The sequence below is a fragment of the Pinus tabuliformis genome, chromosome 4_2 (assembly GCF_031772625.1).
Source record: "Pinus tabuliformis cultivar Carrire ecotype Pingquan chromosome 4_2, CPIR1, whole genome shotgun sequence".
Classification (NCBI taxonomy): Eukaryota; Viridiplantae; Streptophyta; class Pinopsida; order Pinales; family Pinaceae; genus Pinus; species Pinus tabuliformis.
Genome location: NC_142304.1, coordinates 73,183,507 through 73,195,623, shown reverse-complemented (window position 1 = coordinate 73,195,623; position 12,117 = coordinate 73,183,507).

Here is a 12,117-nt window from a genome sequence, read left to right as displayed (position 1 = left end):
GCAACTGATTCAGAAAGGGTATTGTGTGACCTCCATGACCGACAAACTGGTGGGAATTTCACGGGTGAAACTACTGTGCACAAGATTATGCGGGCTGGTTTCTATTGACCCACGCTTTTCAAGGATGCTTGTGCTTATGCATACAAATGCCCAATTTGTCAAAAATGTGCTAACTGAGATAAGAAGTCAGCTGCCCCATTGCAACTCATCATTGTAGAGGAACCTTTCCAACAATGGAGATTGGATGTTATCGGTGAAATTTTTCCACACTCACCAAACTAGCACCACTACATTCTCACTGCTACAGACTACTTCATGTGGTGGACATAAGTGGTTCTTCTCCAACAAGTGAATGATCAGGAAGTTATCAATTTCCTCAGAGAAAATATCATTACCAGGTTCGATGTTCTGACATCACTTGTTTTCAATAATGAAACTTATTTCTCATTGCTTAAACTTTATGATTTGGGCATTAGAAAATGAAATTGTATTGAAACATTCAGCTAAATATTATCCATGGGGTAATGGTCTTTTTGAGTCAATCAATAAAAACCTCATCCATATCATCAAAAATACCCTCTACTCTGAAAAACGGAATTAGCACAATGCTTTGGTGAATTCTTTATGGGTTGACTGTGTTACGCATAAACATTCTCAGAGAACCTCCCCTTACTTTTTGGTGTATAGAAAAGAATCCACCCTACCTCCAAACGTTTACCATCCTTCCCTTCAACTTTCACAAGAGTCTTACGGTAAGCCTTGTCTTTTGGTTTAGTGTGGGATAAACACTGTCTTGAAGCTATAGGGAGAAAGGAGGAAAGAAAAAGAAAAAAATTCTCTTCATAAGAGTCGTATCAAGTGATGGTTTGATAAGAATTCTGCAGGGAAAAGGGAATTAAGTGTGGGATACCTAAGTGGGACATATCCCATGAAGAGAAGGGGAAAAATACTAAGTTCCAGTCCCTCTGGATCATACCATTTGTTGTTTGTGAGAAGCTTGGCCACCACACTTATCGTCTTGAATATTTGGATGGGAATATGGACTCTCTCCCTTTCAATGGCCAATATTTGAAACAACACTTTTAATAGCAGTCTAGGATTGTGCCCTACCCTATGTACATAATCTTTCATTCCCATTTGTTTTTCTATCATTTCCAGTGTTTTCCATTATCTTTTCGTTCTTGTGAATAAGCCTCATGTGAAAGAGTGTACTTGGTTTGAATGCTTATGGAAAAATGGAAAAGGTCCTTGTGACATTACAACATTTGGCTAACCTTTAGTCCTTCTTCTTCGTCTTGGTTTAGGCCTTTTGGTTAATTCTTTTTTCATGGAAAATATGATCCTTGCGTAAGGAGAGCTTTGTGTAGAACAATGATACCCATATTTATTCTAGGAACCTTATTCCTACACTAAGTTATTTGTGTTTTGATGTTTTTCACGATGATCCAATCAAGTAGAGAAGGACAAGGGGAAAATATTAATGAGCATACCAATATTAGAGGTATATATATAAGCTTCTTTTAAGAAAAAACCTCTTCTTCTCTCAATAATTCATGATCCCTCTTCCATCCCATGAAATAAATAAGTGCCTTTGCACAGTTCTATGAAAAAAAGGAAGGGTGAAAGAAGAGAAAGGCTTCTTGCATAGAGAGGTGAAGCAAGAAACTTCGGTAAGGTACTAACCAGGCTCGCTGGAAGAGAAGCAATGTTTGTGTTCCTATAATGACTCCGTTGGTGTACTGACCAGGTCTGCTGGCAGTGGAACAACACCAGAGATGAAAAGTAAGACTTTGAATATATGAAGCTCGCGAACTATATTACACTTCTACTAAATCAAAACAATTATGAAATAGTTGGCTTTATGAATGTGTTCAACCAAGAAAGGGATGAAGGGGACTATATCTATAATTGGGTTAAGTGGGTAATCCAAAGTAATTTATACAATGAATCAATACTTCCTAAAGAACTAAACATGCATAGAAGATTGGACCAAGGAAGAGAACTTGGAATTCAACCATTGTGTCACCAAGTGTTGTCGCTGCTACAACACCCTCCAAAATTTTGACCTACATCTAAATTTTTGAACTTGCTTTGACCTTGCATGTTGTCATTTCTAGGAGTAAGAGTCACTCCATGTGTATTCTCTAAGTTTTCAAGTCACTTTTATATGAAAACCAAAGTGTCGTCTTTTGGCATGGGAAGTGTCGCACATTGCATAAGTGGAGTTATGGTTCATCTAAAGGGGTAATTTTTGTGTCGATGGGTCCTACTAATCATATAGACATATTAAACCCATTCCCAAAGCTTTATGCATTGTAGCACAAGTGTTTTCATTATCATCACTAAGTGTATCTTAAGTGTCGCACTTGGAGGTGGTCGTTGTATTGTCGTTGCATTGAGGGGATCATGTTGTCCTTGTGTATTGAGTGTTCAATGTTGTGTCGTTAATTGTTCTTTGTGTGTGATCATTCATAAGTTTAGACCCATTTTCACTTCTACCTCACTGATCCCACACTTAGTCAAATTCTAGAAAGTTCCTGACTGATCAACTTGACCTCACTCAGCCCCTAGAACTGCGCACTACACAGTGTCAATCCTCAAGCTAATCCCTTGCCTCTTGGAACTGTGCAACGCGTAGTTTCTACCTCCAAGGGTTTCACATTGCATAATCTTAGTGCTTAACTCTAGCCCCTTGACCTCCACAACTACACAATTCATCCTCCCAGCCATCGTCCTTTTGTGCACGATGCAATGGAAAGCCTCAAGTTTTCTTCCCATCTCCTTGAATTGCACAATTGCGCAGTCCCTAAGCCTCTCTCTCTCTTATACTTTGCATTGGGAAACTTCAAGCCTCTAGAATACCTCCTAAGCTCCTTAACTGCGCATTCATCTTACCCAAGCCTCCAGAACTACACACTGCATAACCTCAAGTTCAGTCCTCCACTCTTGACCTCTAGAATTACGCACTACGCGATCCCTAATTTTTCCTCTCAGTTCAACACCCAATTCTAGCTCAATCAGTGGTTTTCATGAAGCATGTTAGACTAGGAGTATTTCGGATTAATTTCGTCTTCTCATGAGTGAGTTCTAGTTGTAGGTACTATATTTTCACATGATAGGTTAATGATTGAAAGGAATGAGAAATAAACTATACTAGAAGACACTTGTGTAGTTGTAAAGAAAGGTTGATCGTTGAATGAGAAGATGAAGGGACACCAGATTGCGACAATAGCTGAAGATCAAGATCATAGTGAAGACTCCCTACCTTCAATCCTTATGGAGTGGGAAGAGGAAAAGCATGTACCATCTTTCAAAAAGACACAAAGATAGTAGCAGAAATAATGGTTTGACGTTACCACATCATCATTGAGTCCATGCCATCAATGTCAATTCATGTATTGTCAAGGTTTTATATGAGTCATCATTTGCCACATCATCTGTGGATATCATTATGTAATTTTCAATATATGAGAAATGTATGTAAAGTGGAAGTCTGAGTCACCTATAGAATGTGAAAATTCGTAAAGGAGTCAAAAGGTCATATGGAATTCAAAGAGTTATGAGGGTAGTCCAAGAGTCAAAAGGGAGGTGAAGATCACCCCATTTGTTATATATACACCCTCATAGCTCAAGAAAAGTATTTTTCATCTTGGCTTCTCCCACTTGGCATTAGAGAGAAAGATAGTTCTTTTGGAGGAGAAAGTGGTAGCTCTAACACTCCACTGTTGAAGCTAGTGGTGTTCATTGTAGCGATGCATCTTGGAACCTTTTATTAATACTTGAATCTCATTGAGCCAACACACTTTCATGCATATGCCATAAATATTGTAAGACTATTATGTTTTCAATATGTGTTGTTTTCATTTGTACTAAATAAATTGAATTGTTTTAGTGGCTTTGGTGCTTATCTTGTTGAATGCTTGTTGTATTTGTTTTAATGATCATTCCTTCTATGTGAACTATTTCTCTAGTTGATCAATGATTCTTTCATATATATATATATATATATATATATATATATATATATATGCGTGTGTGTCTTTATTAGCTTAATGCTATTACTCTTCTCTAAAAGGCTCACTTTTATTTCCCCTCTAGTGAAAGAACCTTGATACATTCTGCAATTGAACATTCCACAAGACATACTCACTTGTTCATTCAAAGTTACATGTACATTACTCTCTCATGCTAACCATTGCAACGAAGGAAAATCTCTACAAAAATGGTAGTCATGCCTTATCTCCGGAAGGGCTCCTACAACAAATGGTGCAAATTCTAATTGGGATTTTTCATTAGGGAGACCCCCTTTCATGTTGGCAGGATCCAACACCATCAACACATGCTCATCGTGGGATTCACCAAATATGTATCTGAAGAGGAATCTCTCTTAACTGTTTTAGTTATATTTATCATGCCAAGTCATCAGGGCTCAGAGGTCAACTCCCTTTTGCACTTTTATCATAAAGAGTGGTTGGTGTCTACATCAGATGTCAATCATTCCAAACATCCCAACTCCAGGGGACTTGATTAAGTCCATATTTAATCTGAAATCAAGAGTCTCTTTTTTTCATGTGTCTTAAAGACCTGAGGTGGCTCCAAGTATGCTTCTTCCTTAAGGACATCATGGAGGAAACCAAATTCACAAATATTTGATGATAGTGTATCTGGAAACAAGAGATACAATCCTCTCCCTCTGAAATCATATTCCTTATCATGGATGAATTTAACGTTAGGAGGCATATGACAATATTACATCTTATCATCTATAATGGTCCTTTCATGAAGGACATATTTCTTCTCATCTTCTCCTTATCTCAAAATATCTCATCATTACATGAAAATATCCTCCCTTTAAATAAGAAGTCTCTTTTAGTCATAGATATGAAACTAGGAGATTAGGGTTCTTCCTTCAAGGTTTGAGCTCTTTTCCATTTATCAAGTGCCACTCTAATCATGGGATGGCTTTGCATCCTTCTCAATCTCAATATTGAGGACTAGGCACTTTCATCCATATGATGTGCCTGATGACCCGAGAACAAAAGCAAGAGTATAAATGGAAAAGTAAATAAACATAATGAAAGTGTACCTGATAATAAGGCAGGACTATCTTTCTTCTCTAAATATAAGAGTGGCTCCTTCATTTTCTTGCACCGGCTCCCTCTTGGAGCTAACTCTTACTACAATACTCTGCATCTTGATGATCCTAAAGAAGGATCTATTTTCCTTGATCACATCCTTATCCAAGAATTTAGAAGCATTCAAATAATCATGCAAGAAGAATAAACGATAGTCTAATAAAATCAAATAAACATGAAATAGCATAGGAATCGAAAGTACTTATCTTTAACAAGGATTACAGGAGCTATTAGCTCCCTCCTGACCCTACCTCCTTCTTAGCCATGAGGTACCTTTTTTCATCAGGCATATGTCAATGTTATTTGAAAAAAATAAATGATTCCTCTTGAACATCACATGTAACCTTAATTTCCTTCATTAGTACCCAATCTCAACTATTGATGACCACTGGATCTGCATCATACCCTTTCCTGTAGGAAGAATAGCCCATCTAAGGTTACACTTAATTTTTCATAGGTGCTTGAATAACTCAATAGCTTCTTACTGATCATAATCACATTAGGGTTCCAATATTGTAGAAACCAAGCCTCTACCATATCCAGGCCCCTCATATGGTTTCTCTCAAACCTAACCTTATTTCATGAACAAGGGCTCCCTAAGGTTTCCTTCAAACCCTAACATTCTTTTAGGTCTCTGAAAACTTCATCCCTTTCTTTTTTTCCCCGAAGGAAAAATCCTAGTTTACATTAATATTTTAAAATTACATGTTGTATATGCTTAAGGAAGCATATGCAGTAGGTTGGGGCAACTCGCCCTTCAAAAATATAAGTACAAAAAACCCCCATAGGGGTTGTTGATAATGATAACATATTTACATGTCAAAATATAGATATCTTAGTGTTCAGACATGATATATACAAGATAGAGATCATGAAACCGAAAAACATTCCCTTAAGGCCCCTATACTATGATGTCAATATATGCCCTGTGGTAGTACTGGTAATGCTCCCTATCCAACAAATCCTGAATTAGCCATGTACCTCGAGGCCTGACCGCAACCTCCTTGTAAAGCTGGTCAGAAACTTGATTATGTTCCCTCTAAATATGGTGACAAAAAATGGTATCAAATTGGGCCTTTAAACGAAGTGCATCATCCAATGTATGTCTCAAAGAGAATGCATGATAGATAGATGTGTTGTTGAACCAATTTATAATGATCTTGCAGTCCCCAAAAATTTGTAGATGCCTACATTGTTTCTCTAATGAAAATTGAAGAAGATGTCTGAGAGTGATCAATTCAGAAAAATTATTTGTCCCATTTCCCAATCCCATCTAGATTTTTAAGAGGTGAGTGTCGGAAAGATATAAAATGGCTCCCCCCCCACATCCCATATCTTGTGCAGAGCCATCAAAATATGCATGGGGAAGACTTTTATCAATAACTTCAGGAGTGATAGTACGTTGGATAACAGGTTTATCATCGTCTGGAATTAAGGAGTAGATGCCCAGAACATGGGAAGTTACAAGATTTTAGAGCAGAGGTATATTGTTGAATATGAATTTATTCCTAGCAAGCCAGATAGCCCAACAGACTAGAAGAGGAATATTTGGAGCCTTAAGTGGCCTCGCCAAAGACCACCAAGATTTCCAAGCCTCCTAGATAGTGTTTCCTTTCCAACAAGCATGTAAGGGGAGAGAGGAAAGGATCAGGCCCCAAAAATCCTTAGTAATAGGATAGTGAAGAAAGAGATGATCAATAGTTTCTGAGTCTTGATGGCATAAACAACACCATGAAGGTCCATTGAAAGATTGCTTCATGAGGTTGTCTCCTGTGGGTGCTTTGTTCCGGAGAACAGTCCACATGAATAGTCTAGAGTGAGGGGGAGCTTTCATCTTCCATAGGCTGCTCCACCACCACTCTATTACAGGTGGTCAATGAGCTGAAAAAATAACAGGGTAGTCGTCCTTGGGGGTGTATAATCCATGCTTTGCCATAGCCCATATCAATTCATCATCCCCATCAATGATTCTGACATGTGATTCAGTAAGAGCATTGATATAGTTAAGCCAATCATTGTGCCATATATCTGGTATTCCAATATGGGCAGTAGATTTCCAAGCTTGTGAGAAAAGGTTGTGTTCCCAGGATTTGCTATATGATCAAGATGATAGATGCCCACATTTGATAAGAAGGTGATCAGATCTTGTGGAAGACGATATGCATTGCCACTGTCGGTCCAAGGGTCTAGTCCCACCCGAATAAAGGTGCCTGACCTAATCCTCCAGGTCAGTCCATCACGTATAATTGAAATAGAATTTATCACTGCTTTCCAGATCACTGAGATGCATGTCTTGTTCCATGAGGGTAACTGAATCTAGTCCAAGGTACGAAGGGGCCAAATATATTTATGAAATACAACCTCAGTCCACAGACTATGTGCAGTTAGGATCTGCCACCCCATTTTGGCTACCAGAGTTGTGGAGAAATGAACCAAATTTTTTAATCCCCACCCTCCCCATTTCTTTGGGAGGGAAATCAATTCCCATTGGACCCATGCATATATTCATCCATCCTGTCTTCCCTTCCAAAGAAATTTGCAGCATAATTTTTGAATTCTCATCAGAATTCCCCTAGGTATCCAGGCCATGGACATCCAGTAGACTGGGGTTGCCTCCAAAACAAATTTAATAAGAATAAGGCGGTCAGCCCTAGAGAGGTATTTATGATGCCAGATATTGAGTTTGCACTCAATTTTTGTGACCAACCAAGTCCAATTTGCAATTCTATAATGTAAGGGCTTAAGTCTAAAACCAAGGTACTTGAGGCCATCATCTAAAGATTGTATAGTAAAGGGAAATCTATGGAGAGAAAATTGGATCTCTTATGGAGAGAATCTAGAAGTTGTAATGGTGGATTTTTTGTCATTAGTCTCCATGCCTGTAGTTGTACTGAAAAGTAGCATAACTGAGTATAAATCAGTCAGATCCCCAATACTTCCATTGAGAAATATAAGGACATCGTCTACAAATAATAAGTGTGTTAATGTGCAATTATTGGTAATCTTGATACCCTGAATGTGTCCCAAGTGACACTCTTCTGAGATGAGGTGACTAAGACCTTCCATAATAAGAATAAATAACAGAGGAGAGAGAGGACATCCTTGTCTGAGGCCCCTTTCAACATGAAAAAAAGGATATGTAGAGCCATTTATGAGTACAATGAAAGAAACCTTAGTGATACAACACATTATCCAGTTAATGAACTCCAGAGGAAATCCCAAATGTGTTAATAGCATTCTTAGATATAGCCATCTAGCATGATCAAAAGATTTGGTAAGATTAATCTTAAGAATCATACCTTTCAATTTATGTGTTTTGACAGAGTGAAGAACCTATTGGGCAGTACTGATAGCATCATGTATCTGGTGATTATTAAGGAATGTGAATTTCTTAGGTGAAATATGAGCGGAGATGATTGGCTATGATTTTGGCCATTATTTTTTAGATACAATTGTAGAGGGATATAAGCTGAAAGTCATTGAAGTTTTCTGGACAGTCTGTCTTCGGAATGAGAGCAATAAAGGTGGAGTTGAATGCTTCATACATGCACCCCAAAGTGTGGCAATCCTCAATAATTATAAGAAGGTCCTCCCCTAGAATGTCGAAGAAAACAATATAGAACTCAACAACCCATCCATATAGTCTTGGACTTTTATCCTTCTTAAACCATTTAAGAGTGCTCTCCAGCTCCCCCATTGAGACAGGCTTAAGAAGATCCTTGGCGTCCTCCTATTCCACATAGCGAGGAAATAAACTAGCCACTCTTATAACTTCGGCCAACGATGCTTCGTGGGGAGCCCTGTATATATTCTTGAAGTGAGATGAGCCTAGAGAAGCCAATTGATGGAATGAATAGACTCATTGACCATGATCATTAGTCATCTACCAAATAGTATTGATAGCACGATGGCCGTTGGTGAATTTATGATAGAATTTAGTATTATCATCACCCTCTTTCAGCCAAATAGCTCTGCTTCGGAGTCTCCAAGATTCCTCCCTATCCTTCAAGATTCTATCCTGTTCAAATTCAAGGTGTATGAGATGAGACTTGGAGTCATCAGATAGATATCCTCTTCCATGCTCATCCTCCAAGCTAGAAATCTCAGTCTCAATCGAATGAAGAGAGTTATCATCAAGAAATATTTTAGTATGGGCCCATTTCATGGAAATATGCTTGAGGTTAATGAGATTATGTGAGAACCCCTCCAAGATAGATCAACCCATGCTCGGGGGATTAACCTTCCAAAAGCCAGTTATGATGCGAAGATACTCAATGTCCTTCACCCAAGTTGCATTGAATTTGAAAGGTGCTTTTGGTTTATGATCGAGGCCACAGATTTCAAGAAAAATGGGAGAGTGATCTGATAAACCCCCTGATCCAACCCACTGTATATAGTTACAAATGTTCCCTAAGAGTCTCTCCTTGATGAGGAAACGATCTAATCTGTGAGCCAACATTGCTTCCCCAGTCCTCTGGTTCCTCCAAGTCGGTTGTAGACGAGCCATGGGTATATCAATGAACCCATGCTCCTCAAGGAGTGTTTCAATTGTATTAGATAGGGAGTCAATCTGGGCATTGTGTCCCCAAGATTCAACATGTCCAATTGAAAAATTAAGATCACCTCCCAAAATGATGTTATTAGCTTGAAGGGGACCATAACTAAGGAGATGGTCCCAAAAGATAGCCCTATTGTGGCAGGGGTCATAGACATTAATCAGTCGGATATCTAAACAGATATATGTCTGCTCCAATGTATCCATACCCTCCCCAGATATTGGATAACTTGACCAATCTAGGATTATATCCAAAGGCTATGCCCCCCAATCTCCCACACACATCCAGAGCTTGAAAATGCCATCCGGGAACCAGTGATTCAAGTGCAGGAATAATATGATCAATAAGCCCGAGTGTCTCCTGTAAAAAAATGATATCCACCCTCTCTGAATCCAAGAGTCTACGCAAGGCTAGTTTTTTAGCAAGACTAGCTAACCCTTGGTAGTTAAGGGAGAGCCACTTCATGGGGGAGAAGACACCAAGGTATTTTGTGCTCTAAGAATCTGATCAATAGCTAGTTGATGACCAACAACCACATCAATACCAGCTTGTATAATAGCCTTTGAAATAGAGGATGGGTGACCTCGAGGAGGCTTAGGAGGTGGGGGGGGGGGAGATAATGCCAATACCACAAGGGTCCTGAATCAGAGGGCAATTCAAGGAGCGAAGGTTGTAGGAATGGGAAGGGAGAGAGGATTTTGATGCCTCTCAGGGAGTGGCCGTTGGGTTGAGCTCTGGGAAGGGGGGGGTACAAGAGAAAGTAGGGGAGGGTTGATTTAAGGGGCAGGTCAAGGGGGGGGAGAGAAGATGAAAATGCAAAGCTACAATGAGATGCAGAGGAAAAAAAACACAGATGCAGAAGAAGTAAGGGAATTGAAAAAGGAGAAAATATTGGAATTACCTGAAGAAAGCGTAGCAGCAGCTGCTGCCCAAGCCCTGGTGAGAGGCAGCAAGGCAGGCTGGATTTGGGAGGTGCCACGCTTCTTCTCTCGTGTCTTTGCAAAAGATGAGGGAACAAAACTTGAAGGAGTGCGATGAGATATTGATTTCGATTCAATCTCCTGTTCCACAGATGGATGCTCAGCTACAGCGGTGTTCTTAATCAGGGGACATTCCTTAAAAAGATGCCAAATTTTGTGGCAACACCTGCACTGGAAGGGTACCCCCTCATAGTCCAAAATGTGAATGTGAGTGAAGTGTTTCTAGTAGAGGGTAATTTGTTCCTCCAACCCTTCTTGTGTGTCTAGGTGTACTAGTATACGAACCATAGACATGTTGTCTGATGAGATATATTATTTGTCATGATCCAGATATGTGTCGAGTGCATTGCCAATGCACTTGAAGATGTCTTTAGACCAGAAATGTAAAGGCAGGCCTGGAAGTCTGACCCGGAGGGGACCCGCTCAAAGTTTCTCTCGCTCTGGATAAAATGTAGAACCAAAGTGAGTTCGATGTGCCAGTAATTGAAGAGCACCCAAGATGTATAATCAGCCTGCTGAAAGCGAAAAGCAAACCAGCCTCACGCCAGAGTGGTAATAGTCGGTAGCTCAGATAGTATGTGCCCCCAAATATCCGACATCTAAAGTTGAAGCCTAGAAGATGAATAGATATGCCCCCATACACACCCAACCAAGACTCGGTCTGTTGTATCCACGACTTCCACCATCTGGATACCTTCCTCGAAACGATGAGATACATCCTAATCCTTTGCCTTAACACACTTTGATTTCTTCCCTTACTTCTCTTGCTTTCCGGCCTGAGCTCCCAAGGATGGTTTAGAAGGATGTTCGACTCTTCCTCCCATTGTTCGGAGTCTCCTTCCGTCAGATAAAGTAGAGTCACTACAAAAAACCTCGAGGAGGATGGGCCACATACAAAGGTATGCAGATGATCAGAGGATGGTCCAGAGGATATATCAGGAGGGTTAGGTGTCGTCACAGAGGAAAAGGGAAGGAAACAAACTCCAATAGGGGGAGAAATGGAATAACCTGGTGTTATAGACATTTTTGGGCACTACAACCCCAAGCATGAAATGTCCATAAACCAAGGGCTCTTAAGTCCCTAAAAGTGTTGTTCTAACCCCTAAAGGAGCAAGATCAACTGACTACAGCTTCTCCCAGAAGTTCTCCATGAAAAACTATTCAGAATTGGTCAAAACAGGATCATATCAGCTGCTCCATAGGCAAAGTGCGTTGCATCTCACCTAAACACATTGTGTGGGTGTGTTGCATTTCAAAAAGCCCTTCTATGGGGTGCGATGGGCGAGAAGTGACAAATGGCAGGGTCATTCCGCGAGGTGGAGAGGCAATGGAAGGTTCCAGAAACTTCTCCTGTGACACTTTCCTCTCTGAATTCGACAAAGGATGAGCAAGAGATCATCAATCTCCAAGTGGAAGCAAGAACTATCAGAGGGAAGACACTAATCA